Source organism: Vulpes lagopus, chromosome 23 (genome assembly GCF_018345385.1).
Source record: "Vulpes lagopus strain Blue_001 chromosome 23, ASM1834538v1, whole genome shotgun sequence".
Lineage (NCBI taxonomy): Eukaryota > Metazoa > Chordata > Mammalia > Carnivora > Canidae > Vulpes > Vulpes lagopus.
In genome coordinates, this window is record NC_054846.1 from 62,760,614 (window position 1) to 62,772,024 (window position 11,411).

Below are 11,411 nucleotides of genomic sequence, written 5' to 3' on the forward strand. Positions count from 1 at the left end.
AAAAAAAAAAAAAACAGTCCTCAAAATCTATGCAAAGGCTGGCCAGTGATCACAACCCACCTCTTCCTTTTTGTCTTGCTCTTCTTTTTGTCTTGGAAAACCTCTGCTATCTCTAAGTAAAACCACTTAGAGATGGTTTTACTTCTGGTTCACCTTTACCCTGAGTAGTTCCAGCTTTATATGGAAATAGTCTCCTATGAGACTCTCCACCTTGGGCAAGCTACAGACTTTGACTTCTAACCTCCTTGCCCTGCAAGGCTGCCAAAACCAAAGCCCTATTTTATTAGAATCAACAAACATTCTCAGCGCAAAAGCGACTGAAGCCTTCTAATGACCTGCACATCCCTCTCGGTTCCCATCAGACCATAGATTTCCACTTGATTGCCCCTTTTTCTCTTCTCAGTTCTTTAGTGCTTTTAAGGAAATTTAATTTTTTCTAATTTAAAAAATATACCCAAATATTTTAATAGTTTTCAGCGGGAACTTTGGTCCACATAACCCTGCCTACCATTATCAGAAAAAAAAAAAAAAAAGCTACCATTTCCTTCTTTGTTACCATTGAAGGAGTTAGTTTTCCTTGGCAGTTACAGTATTTGCATGAGGTTCCTCTAGCCAGGGGAGGGGAGGACAACCACGATACTCTTTCAAATGAGCTATTTTTTTGCAATCCAAAGGCTGTCTTCCTCCCTGCCTCCCACAGAGACAGAACAGTCCCCATAAACATGGTAGCTCACGGGTGTGGTTCTCCAGGTAACCCCATTTCTTTGGCTTCTTTGACCCAAACTAGGAAGGTATATTCCTTCAGCTGCACACCCAGTTCCCAACAGTTGTTACAAGCAAGGGATATAGCTTTTTCACATGAGGTTGCACTTTTTACCTTAAAGAGCATGATTTTCTAGAACTTTCTGAGATCTGTAGCTACAGGGCTCTCTCACCATCTCCATGCTGCTTCTCTTCATTTCCTCCCACATGGCTTCCACCTGACCTCATCAATTCAGGATATTCTTCACACACATTTTGAAACCTATGGATTAAATTTCTCTCCAAATTTTGCCAAAAGTAGAATAGTTTGCAAGGTTTTATTATTTTTTCACCTTCCTTTGTTGCTTTTGAATGTTTTTCAGGAAAAGAAAGGGAAATGCCAACTAACACAGCAATGTTTTTATTCAAAGGTTGGACTCATCTTGACTCCTCTCTTTCTCTCACATCTAATACCAAATATGTCCTCGAGTCCAGTCAATTCTACCTTCAAAATATATTCAGAACTTGTCCACTTCTCACCACCTCCACCTCCACCCAAGTCGAAACCACCATTGTATTTTATCTGGACTATCGCACTGCCTCCTAATTAGTTGTCCTGGATTCACCTTAGCTGCCTTACTGTCTATTGTCTATACCGTATTTACATTTTTCAAGACAGAAGCCAGATCATGCCACCTGTGCTCAAAAATCTTCCAATGGCTTCCTATCTCAGTAGAATAAAATCAGTCTTTAATAGAGATATGAGGCCCTACATTCTCTCCCAGTATTCATTGCATTCCAGCCACAATATACCCTCCTTGCTGTTCTTCAAATAAGTCGAGCATACTCCTACCTCAGGGCCTTTGCACTTGCTGAACGCTCCGCAGGGAACGCAGCACCCCTGGGTCTCCTCGTGGCTTACACCTCTCCTCATTCACAGCTCTGCTCAAATATCACTGCATCAAGAGGCCTTCCTTGAACAACCTCTCTACCATAACAGCATTACCTCCAACATCCACTCTGTTTCCCTACTCAGTTTATATTTCTTCCTTGCACTTATCACCACCTTATATACTTTACGTTATTTCCTTTTTTGTTCGGAGTTGTTTTTTTCCCCACACCCTAATATAAGCTCTATGAGAACAAGGCCATTGTCTGGTTTTATTCACTGATCTATCACAAGAATCTAGAATGGTTCCTGGCCCTATAGCAAACACTCAATAAATACCACTGAGTGAATGCAGTGGCTACAGAGGAACCCACTGCAGGAAGGATAGGGAAAGTAGAGACCAGGCAACTCCGCCGCCCTCTCTGCTGCCAGGCGCTCTCTCACCTGCCTGCCATCCAGCTTCTTTGCTCACTCATCTATCTTTCTGCTGTCACTGCTGTCAGCCTGAATCTAGAAGTCCTTCCTGCCTGAGGATCCTCAGCTCAACCGATTCAGTGTCCAAATCCCAGATATCTAATGGGTCCCCCTTAGTCCAAGAACCCATCCAGAATCCAATTAGCCATTGCTGAGGGGCATAAGGAGAGGGTGGATGTGTCTGTTCACATGCCAAGTAGAGCCACCCTCTCTAGGCACCCTGCAAAGGGGAAAAATTGCTGGGGATCATTAATTTACATACAGAACAAGCCTCCACTAAAGCATCCCTGCCACCAGCAGAGAACATGTGCCTAACTTCCGTAAGGGTGCCTCTAACTCAAACGCCCTCTGAGTCCTGGCGAGCAACACAAATGAGTGAAGAGGGCAGGGTGGCAAGACGGCAAGCTGGGAGCAGCCGCTGTTCCTGACTATTGCCAGGGAGGAATGCAGGCCTGGTGGTGCCCCGTCTTCTGAGGGTTCCCGAGAAGCCAAGAAATTGGGGAATCTCAGTGTGAAATCTCCTACTACTTTCTAAATGATGACAATTAATCCAGTTTTTAAAAAATAAAACACTGTGCAGACCAAATAAAACACATCTGCTGACCAAATCTGGCTCAGGGCTACCAGTGTGTGATTCTGTTTTATACAGTCAGCTCAAAAATAGGACACAAGTAATTTATCACACTCAAAAGCAATGCTTCCCAGGGGGGTTCAGAGTGAGGATTTCATTAGCTGGAGTAACCAGGCCTCTCAGCCCCCTTCACAGCACCTGCCCCGGCCTCTCCACCAACCCTCCTACAAACTCCCACCAACTTCTCACTAGGAGAGACAGGGTTTAGTGGAAACCACTCAGGCTTCAGAATCAAGCAAACCTGGATTCAAAGCCAGGGCTACCTCCTGACATTCCTTAACCTTGTCTAGGCCTCAGTTTCTTCCTCTGCAAAGTGGGAATACTAAGTCCCACGTGGCAGGGTCCTAAGGAACAGAGTTAATGTAAGCAAAGTGCCTGCAACCTAACAGAGACACAGAGTAAATGACCCCTGGTAACAGATTAGGAGCTGCTTTCCCCACAGAAAGGTGTGATACCTGAAAATCCACAACTGCAGGTACAGGATATTCATAATAAGCTGATGCCACCTAAACTTCTATGTGGAATAAAAAAATGTATTTAGCAAGGCAAATAAGGATGGGAAATACAGCCCTTCAGGACTCCAGAAGCTGACACTAAAGTAGCTGCTTGTGAACCTCGTCCAGAGCATCTACATTTACAGAAGCCAGCACTAATTAAAATTCGTAGACATCAATTATCTGATTATCCAAGAACTCTCTCAACTTTTAAAGTCATTCTTTGTATGCATATTTCAACACAACACCCAAGTCAAGTAAACACATGCCACTTCTCCAACGGCTTAAAAAGATTTTTTTTTTTTTTAATTTTTTATTTATTTATGATAGTCACAGAGAGAGAGAGAGGCAGAGACACAGGCGGAGGGAGAAGCAGGCTCCATGCACCGGGAGCCCGATGTGGGATTCGATCCCGGGTCTCCAGGATCGCGCCCTGGGCCAAAGGCAGGCGCCAAACCACTGCGCCACCCAGGGATCCCAAGATTTTTTTTTTAATTAAAAAATTAAAACTTTAATTCTATAGCTCTGGGAGACACAACTTAGAAAAGAAAGCCCTGTTTGCAAAGGGTAAACCTTAATGCCATCCCCATCGGGTGTGGACTGCCTGTGACTACACTGGGACAGCCCTCCATCTACCAACAAACACGGGGAAGCAGCCACTGCAAACAAGGATCTGCAACCACTGGCAATCCTGCCTCCTTCTCCCACCCCTACCCTGCCCTGTGCTTTCCAGGTAGGGGGCAGGCAGTGAAGACCACCCCCTGCCCCAGGCCAGAACCAGATGCCCACACAGAACACTTGACTTCATACCACACAGCACCTAGCAAGTGAGTCATGAAAGAAGGGGTCATCCTACGAGGAAGTGCCCTCCAGGAACTGAGGGGAGCCTCAACTGCGAAATCCAGAAACATTTCTACCAGCAGAGACTCAAAGCAGGCTTGTCCACCCATGAGGCTTAAAAAGAAACTTGTCCCTAATCGCCTGTACTCTCCCCCCAAGAGGAGCTGAGCTCCTCCACCCCAGATGCACCCAGGCCTATTCCTAGGTCCTGGGCCTTTGGGCTCTCAGAATCCTACATGTCCAGGATCCGCTGTGCTCCAGGGAGACCCAAGCACCGGAAAATCACTTCCCTCCTTCACTGCCAAGCTTCTTCTAGGAGGCAGGTGATCAGGAATTACGTAAGCCATTTTCTAGATTAAAAAAAAAAAAAAAAGGCCGGGGGGGGGGTGGTTGGGAGTCTAAGACAGGTGGAGTAAAATTGAAGCTCTGCCAGGGGCTGACAATCCTTGAAGCTGGGCATCGGGTGAACAGGGGTCCATTATACTCTTTTCTCCATTTGCATCTATGTTTAAAATGTACCATAATAAACAAGTTGTTAAAGGGGTGTGGCGAGAGGACACTAGTTACAACCTGAAAACAAAACCAAGTGTCCTTTGCTCTCCACCCTGTGTTTGAACACAGAAAAATCTGGGAAGTCCTCAGCCTCTCAGATCCACAGGCCGGAGGGTTCATGCACTCCCAGGGCAGAGACAGCAACTTCTAAAGCACCACACATCACATTCGCTGTCCTCAACAAAATCACCTTTGAAAAACTCCCTAGAACTTTTCAAAATGATTCTGGCACGACCCAGCTTCCCTTCTTGGCCTGCAAACCTTCTGCCTCCAGAAATCACCCCTACAGCCTCATCCCACTACAAGGGCCTCTACTTCCTGTTCCAAACTAGTGTGTTGAGCAATCTAGCTATTGAAATAGCTCCTGGGTGGCAGACAAATGCCTGTGTTCCAGCAGCTCGTTTAGCTGATTCTCCTTCCTGGGGGCCAGAAGCCAGGGTACCATTATCATTTTCAGGAAGTCAAGGAACACTTCGTATGACCTTCTTCTTCTTTTCCTGTAACTTCAACTTGCTCCTCATAAGAAATTGTTTTTATGATCTAAAGTGGATTTTGTCAATCTCAACACTGTTGAGATTGGCATTTGGGGTTACTAATTCCCGGTCTGGGGGGGTGGCCGTCCTGTGCATTGTAGGATGCTCAGCAGCATCCCTAGCCCCCACCCACTAAATGCCAGGAGCTCATACCCCAGTTGTGACAACCCAGAATGTCCCAGACATTGCCCCCATGTTCCCTAGGGAGCAAAACTGCCCCTGTTTGAGAATCACGGGTTTAAAAGATATTGAAAACCCAAGACCAATTATTGTCCTGGGAAAAAAAATTGAGGTTATACAATTTATTTCCACAGGCACTATTAGATAATATATTTCAACATATAAATTGGTAAATATGAATATTCAAGACATGCTGCATCCTAAGCCGGAAACACATAAATTAACAAGAGAAAATTCAACTTATAATACTCCTGACTACTTTTCCTGTCTTTGTGGTTTCCTGCATAAATCTTGGTTCCTCCAAATTATTCTGTTTGCCTGTCAATGTGGTAATTATTTCACCCAGGCCTCCTCTGAAGTGCCCCATCATCTGCGTTAGAAGGAAAAATTTCTAATGACCCTGAGCACTCCCCAAGGTGGGCTGGCTCTCCAGCACTTATTTTACAGGTGTCATGGGAAAACAGAGTCCCCCCAAAGAAGGTTTCCTAACGAAATGACAAAGAAAGCATCACCAACAGGTCAGGTACAACTCCAGATAACACCAGATTCCCACCGTGACCAAGGAGCACCAGACACCACTGGCGGAGCCCAAGGAGTCTGCAACCCCCACAGGGACTCCAACCCCCAAAGGGAAATACTGTTACATTTCTTCATTAGGCAGAGGGAGTTTCCCACTGTATTTAAATGGGACACTCCCTTCTAGAGAAGAAAGAAAATCTGTTTCCAGTCTACAGGGGCCTTCCCATTAAGCCCCAGTCTATTATCCAGCTTTGGGGAACAAAGGTAGCTGTCTCCCCTGCCCATCCCATCACACTCCTCAGCTCCATTCGGGGGTTCTCCAATGCCCCCACCCCACCCCAGGGAGACACTGACTTGTTCTTCCCCTCTGACGCTTGTGGACAGTCAAGCACTGGGAGGGAGAGGGGGTGGATTCCGTCTTTTGGGGTCCATTCCTCCCTCTGTTACCCCAAGTCACTGCCTGTCTCAGTCTGGACCACCTCAATCCTAGATTCTGACCAAGGCCCCCTACCTGTCTCCCTGGTTTCACACTTCCCCTCTAATCCAGGTTTTACGCCAATGATGATCCATCAAGAGCAAAAGCCAGAAGGGCCCAGAATCCTTCTGTGGGTTCCCATTCCCTGTCACTGGATATAATTCCAACTTCTTTGGTGCACAGATTTGTGAAGCCCATCCAATGTCTGACCCACAAGGTGTCCGAGTAGGAGCAGGATGAGCACTGAGTGGGAGGGATTTACCCACTGGATTTATGGGCAGATGGAAGGGGAAAAGAGAGGAGGGAGGAGGGTGTCAAACTCAATGACCCTAAAGTTCCCTTTCAATCCTGACTTCTTGTGATTCTGAGAACTCCTGTGTCCACCACTCAGAGCCTCCCATCATCAGACCCCAAGCCTCCTGCAAAGTAATGCCACACTGTCCCCCACAAATGCCCCTCACACAGGACAGGACCTGGTTACCCCACTTCTACAGGATGACTTCTTTCCTGGTCGGCTTTCATTCTCCTCATTACAAAAGGAATGATGCTGGTGGCAACAGAATAAAATAATAGAGGAGTATTTAAGATGAAATCTCTCAACCATTACACTCCCATAATAGCCCCTGGCAGCCCAGAGTGCTGGGTATGCCCCTGTTCCTTCCCCATCACACACACACACACACACACACACACACACACACACATAACACTCGTTTGAAACTTGATCTTACACAGTGCCTTAGGGAGGAGGACATTTAATTCTGACGTGCACTCACTCATCTCTCCAGCACCCCATGAGGTTAAGTCTAGTTAGTTCATCTGCTTCAACTGCTGCTGTTCCACCAATGAGGGAATACAAGTCAGGAGAGTGCGCATCCTGCTGGAAATCACACATGAGCTGCAGCAGAGTTAAGACCACAGCAAGAAAAAAAAAAAAAAGAAGACAAAAAAATAAAAATAAATAAAAATAAAAATAAAAAAGACCACAAGAACCCGTAACCCAGTGTCTGTTACTGTGCCGTAAAGCACTCTTCACCCACGCTACAGAATGCAATGTCCTACAGACAGAAGGCAGAAATAAATACCTGTTGAAAGAATAATCTACGGAGGCAGGATAGCACAGTGGTTGGTTAAGTACTTGGACTCTGAACTCGGGCTGTCTAGGTTAGACTCCAGCTGTCATCTATCCCACTGTGTCACCTGAGTCCATCAACAGGACCTCAATTTCAGCATCTGAAACATGAGGTCATGACAGTACTTCCCTTACAAGGTCACTGTGAGAACCGGAAAGCACCCAAAACAGTGTCTGGTACGTGTGATCATAAAATCACCATCAACAGCTCTCACAGAAGCCCCGAAACACAATAAATATCACCCTTCTCAAAATGTAGGCCGGCAAATCAAAACCACATCTTGTTAGCTCCATACCTTGTCCCAAAAGAAATCAGCATGGGGGAGAAACTCAGATGATACAACTCGAAAAAATATCTAAGTGACCCAGTGACTGCAACCACTACTCCAGGGAGGAATGACCTCAGAGATCAGTAACACCTACTGCACCGAAGAAGTAAAAACAAAACAAAACAAAAAAACCTTAACAGCCTTTAACAGTCATTATCCAAGTAAAGTGGGCTGCAAATCTGTTGGAACTGTTTTTGCCGTGATAATATTTCTAGTACCTTGCTGCTTCTATACTAAACGTCCTGGTGTTGCAGAACTGGCATGCTAATAGAATGATCACTGTAGGAACACCATTAACATGAATTAGACATTCTTAAAGATTCAGCGCTAGGACAGTGCCTCATTACAGAAGTTTCGGGCTGTATTGCCTAATGGGCAGATAAAAGTGCTAATTCTTAAGCCCACTCGTGGAGGATGTCCCCAGGCAGATGTGGAAACCACAGGTAGCAAGAGGTCTAGGGACTAGAGGAGGAGCCGCCTTGCCAACCCCGGTGGACACAGTCCTATACGGGGAAGATGGGGACGGGACAGGAAGAGCCAAGGTTCCCTGCACAGGAGGGGTCACCTGGTGAAGCAGACAAGTATCCAAACTTGCCTGAGTCTCAGGTTGGTTGGTTTTCCCCTGAGCCACTGCCTCGGCAACACTTCTGACACCTCCTTTGCCTGCGTGAAGACGATCGATGGGGGACCCTCAACACACGGCGTGAGCGAGGAGAAGCACAGGAAAGCGACCCCTTCCCGGGCACCCGGAGGACCTGAGCAGCTCTCCCGGCTGCACCTCGGCCCAGAGCATCCCCCTGCAAGCAGCCTCAAGCTCTCGGGGGGGCGGGGGGGGCGGGGGGCTCTTGCAGAGTTGCTCGACCCGAGGCATTAGCCACGCGCTGCAGGATCTGTTTTGCAAAGCACCTGGCCAGGTATCAACTGTCGGGGCAACGCTAAGTCCGTTCGCCTACCTGGTCTGAATGTCAATGCTAAATTAGGAACGGGAGCAGCGCGAGCGGGCGGGGAGCCTGAGCCGCCCGGGCCGCAGCAGCCCCGGGGCCGGGCTCCCGGCAGGGCGTCGGGGAGGGCGACCGACCCGGGCCCGAGCCACCCCGGGGAAAGGCGACGCCGCGCGCCGGGCGCATCCTCGCGGCCCGGCCTCCGTCTCCGCGCGGCCCCGGGGGGATGTGCACGGACGCCGGCCACAGAGTGAAACTTTGCCGGCCCCCGCTTGGCGCTGGGCGCCTGCCTCCGCCCGCGGGCGCGTCGCGGGGACAGGTGGGGACCCCCGCCCGCCGCCCCTGCGATTGTGCAACCGGCCCGGGGGGCGCCGCACGCCCCCGCCCCGCCCCGCCCCGCCCCGCCCCCGCCCGGCTGCGGAGCGCGGCCCCGGCACCCGCTGCAGCGCGCAGCCCGGGCCGCGGGGGGGTCGGACCGCCCCCCGGGACCGCCCCCGGGCGGCCGGGGAGCCGCGGCGCTGACACGGCCCGGAGGGGGCGCCCGCGCGGCGGACCGAGCGGAGCAGGGGCGCCGGGGCTCGGCAGGCGGCCGGCCTTACCTGCGCCCGGGCCGGCACGGCGGGACGCGGCTCGGGATGCCGGGGCGGCGGGCGGCGGCGGCAGCGCGGGCGGCCACCGGGCCACGGCGGGTACGGAACCGCGGCGGCGGCTGCGGCGGCGGCGGGCGCGGGACTGACAGCCCCAGGCCCCGCCCCCGCGCCCCGGGCCCCGCCCCCTCCGCGGCCGCGCGGCTGGCCCCGCCCCCTCCGCCCTCCGCCCTCCGCCGGGGTCAGGCTCGGTCCACCAGCCGGGAGGGCGGGGGCGCTCGCTTCCGATTGGCCCGAGGGACGCCCGCCCCGCCCCCGCCCCGCCCCCTCCGCGCGGGAGCGGCGCCTGCGCGGTGCTGGCGGGCTGGGTCCCCAGCGGCGGGCGCCGGGCGTCCTCGCCGGTCCGAGGCGGCAGGGAGCCCCGGGGGCCCGAGGAGCCGGGAGTCGGGCCCACACTACGTGGCGCATGGTCCTCCGGAGTGGGCCAGGCTCTGCCCAGAGGAGGCCCCAAGATGCGACCTGCTGCGGAAAACCAGCCCCCAGCCCGGATGCACGTGCGACGAGTCCCAGGGGTGCTTTATCCGCGCGCTGCGTTGGCTCCCTGGGCAGCGGGAGGGATGTGCGTGCAGACGGTCCAGTAGTGGAGAAGCGAGGTCAGGGCGTTGGGGTTGGCGAGTGATGCTGGAGGCGGCGGCCCTCCCCAGCACCTGCCTCCCCCCCCGCCCCCCGCGCCCCTCTGCGCCCTCAGCCTGTAAGCCAGACCGAGCCTCTCCAGCCAGAATGGAGACCCAGCAATTTCCACTCAAGGAAACTGGAAACGTGTCTATGCAAAAACTTGTACACAGATGCCTATTCGTAATGGCCCAAAGTGGAAACAATTAGAAGGTCCATCATTTGATGAAAGGATAAACTATGGCTTTTCCATACGATGGAACATTACTGGGCCGTAAAAAGGAATGGGGTAATAGGGATGAAATTTTGGAAACTACATGAGGAAAGGCAGATATGAATGACCCCATAGCATGGGAGTTCCATTTTTATGACATGTCTGGGATCAGCACATCTACAGAAAGTAGATGAATGGTCGCCAGGGGCTGGGAGTAAGAGAAAATGGGGAGTGACTGCTAATGGCCATGGGGTTTCTTTCTGGGGTGATGAAAATGTTCTGGAACTAGAGACGAGTGATGATTGTACAACTTTTGTGAATACACCAAAACCACTGAATAATAAACTTCAGAAGAGTGGATTGTATGGCATGTGAATTATCTCTCTCTCTCTCTCTCTCTTTTTTTTTTTTAATCAACCTACCAAACACATGAAAACAAAGATCTGCTAACTCCCTTGAGGCTATACCCTTTCCAGCTACTTCGCATTTTCTCAGCCCTTCTTATCCAGGATTCTCGAAACATGTTTTCACCCCTCCCTCCTCATCTCCCATTTATATATTCGTTCCCTAGAATGTGGCTTCTGCTGGTACCAGAGCTGAAATCTCTTCTCTCCTTGGATCCTGAAGCTTTCTATGACCCTGAAAAGTCCTGGTTTTCCTCTTCCTCTCCATTCTTTCTGTCTTTTGAGCTTTCCTATTTTAATATTGATGTTTCCTGTGGCTTCTTCCAAAATCTTTCCTAGGTTCTATTGTCCATGTCTATGAGTTCAGTTATGCTTCAAATTCCAGCATCCACCTGATGTGCCACGGGTTTCTCAAATGTAGTGTGTCCTAAGCAATTTGTCATCTTCTGTCCCCCTGCTATAACTTCTCTCCAGGAGGGATATCTATTGCTGCATGCTGGGACCTGGGAGTTATCCTTGATGCTTCCTTCCTTCAGCTTCTAGACTCAGCCACCAATTCTTATCCCATAAGTATTCTTAAATCCCACAATCTTTCTCTACTGGTGGTACTACCCCAGCCCATTGGGGACACCCATTGCTTTAGCTGACGTAGCTGGCATTCCTCTTTCTCATGATGGCAACACCCAGATCTTGCTTTGGGAAGCCACCCTCCCCCATGAGATATAGGCTTGGTGAGACTGTCCATCAAGATGCTGACCTTACGGGATCCCTGGGTGGCTCAGCGGTTTAGTGCCTGCCTTTGGC

At 50.5% G+C, this 11,411-nt stretch overlaps 1 protein-coding gene across 1 annotated transcript in view; it reads right to left on the reverse strand.

Moving 5' to 3' along the window:
* HIVEP3 (HIVEP zinc finger 3) overlaps positions 1–9,379 on the reverse strand; it is a 457,593-nt gene extending 448,214 nt beyond the window's left edge. Inside the window, exon 1 of the mRNA XM_041738462.1 lies at positions 9,330–9,379. The gene's annotated coding sequence lies outside the window, so the exon portion shown is untranslated. The remainder of the gene's footprint in view (positions 1–9,329) is intronic.
* Between the last annotated feature and the right edge of the window lie 2,032 nt (positions 9,380–11,411).